Raw genomic sequence first — 2,335 nt, 5'->3', positions numbered from 1 at the left:
ACAGTTTCCGATATTTAGTTTTTAATTTAAATAATTACTTCTTCGCACGCAAAATGTTGGCGCCAATGCCCACGACCGAATGCGCGTTATCATTGGCCGACATCTTTTTTTTAATTGTAATAAATAGCAATTAACTTACAATTCATGTTTTTATACTCCATATATTGCAGTCTGTCCTCCTTATTGGAGCACATTGCATCGATTATTATAATTAACTAGCGGTCCGCCCCGGCTTCGCCCGTGGTACATATTTACGTTTTCTCTACATAAGAACCATCCTCGTACTTCAAGGAATATAATAAAAAAAAATTATCGAAATCGGTTCAGCCGTTCTCGAGTTATGCGCTTACCAACACATTTGCGATTCATTTTTATATATAAGAAGAAGATTCGTGTAGAATATCGACATATCGAATTTCATGAAAATAATAATGAATTTTAAGACTATTTTTACAGAATAGACGAAACTGAAATTATGCTTTTAGCACAATTCTTTATTATTAATTTAGAATATGTAGTCATCTGAAATATCTATGATCATAAATTCAGGCTACCTAGGAGTTAAAATAACTACAGCATCGTTTTAAAAATAAAGCGGAATGCAATGCAATAACTGCCTCCAATTTATAAATAACAATTTCAGGGTAATGTATTGAACGATATGTTATGATTCGAACACAATTGAAATCTACCTAATGTAGCATGAACAATGATTACACACACTATGTACTATAGTTATCCTTTGTCCACACCACCAAGGAGATTTAATTCGTCAATTTCTCCCTGCAAAATAGTAAAATACAGATAAAAAATTGTCCGCACAGATAATGTAGAGGGTGGGCACTCGCAATGGATGACGTCAGACGGGGTTGAGTGGTTAGAAGGGCCTTCGAATCTCGGCGAGAGGCCGATGGCACTCAGACGTCAGGCTGGTGCCTCGCAGACACCTGAACCCTTTGTCACCTTACCTAAAACGATCGCTTATACAACTCCAATTAAGTACCTATTAGTATGTATCCAGATCTATTACAAAGGGAAGCGTGTTTGTGCCGAGATCAATGTATTTGGAATGGCTAGGTGGAAATAATTAAATTTTGGTTTTACTTTGCTCATGGTGTTTTCATTCTTCCTAGAAAGCATGCATACCTTATATAATATCCTCGGTAACGGAGAGGAGAAAGGACAGGCGTAGATCCTTTGTGGAAATCTTAAACCAGGCTATATATTACGCGACTATATAGAGAAACCATGTTTGAACCGGTGCTACCTACCTATATGTATTTTGTGAGGTGTCCGGATAAAAAGTAGAGCGTACGTAATCGTACGTACTTAGTTATAAGATTAATAATGTTATCAGCGTCAGCGAAGATTGTAGAATGAATCTGTGTGAACGCCAATATATTCTAGGTAGTATGAAATTAATTCCCAGAATTCGTACCTTACACATTCCTCACAAAGCACTTTGTGAACCCCGCACAGATTCGAATGCATATTTCCGAGAAGAACTATGAAACTCGTGTATTACTTCATCGAAAGCTATTTCGTTTGTAAATTAAAAAAAACCCTTATCAAACATTTGCGAAAGTAAAGGCAATGGAGTACTTAACGAAATCCCAAATGAGGGATAGAAAAAGTGAAGTTTTCGCTACGTATTTGTGTAGTGTAGGCATCAAAGAGAATCGCTAGAAGTTTACTTGTTAAACAAGTAATAACCTGGTAATTTAGTGATCTTATGTTAGCTGTTTTGTGTGGAGTCCATGTTGATTTGGCGGAAATTGGGTCACGCGCGGACATATTTTCTGAGACGCTAAATATCGTAGTACTTTCTTGAGAGAAAAACTTAATTGAATAGATTCGTCGGTAAAGCAGAAAAATTAATCATGAAAGGCTATTTAAATAATGTTAGTGGACGCCCACTTGTTAACATTTTACCTAAATTCATTAAATCTCTAATACACACAAATTCCTTATAAACAAGTTCTATTGATTCGTGTTTCGTGACTGAACATAGGCTAATGTGTGTTGGACATTGACGGAGATTGATGTATGAACGTAAATAATTAATGTTTTATTTCGTTTAATTAAATAGAAATACTACTACTCTAATGACACCTAACTCTAGCTTCTCGCTCTAACAATAGTCACCTGTGTTCCACTTCATGTATCTCGATGATGCATTCGACAAATCGCATTGTACAAAAATATATAATATGTATGATTGTGATACGTGTTTTGAATAAACTTATGGAGACGCGTATTACGGTGCATTTAAGATCAAACGAGCGAATGCTCATTCTAAACCCACTATGTTAAATTATTTTAGCGTAAACAGGCG

The sequence above is a fragment of the Colias philodice genome, chromosome 18 (assembly GCF_061535455.1).
Source record: "Colias philodice isolate Cphi_HAF_F1 chromosome 18, ilColPhil1 Martin Lab GWU primary, whole genome shotgun sequence".
NCBI classification, from domain to species: Eukaryota; Metazoa; Arthropoda; class Insecta; order Lepidoptera; family Pieridae; genus Colias; species Colias philodice.
This window is presented reverse-complemented; position numbering follows the sequence as displayed.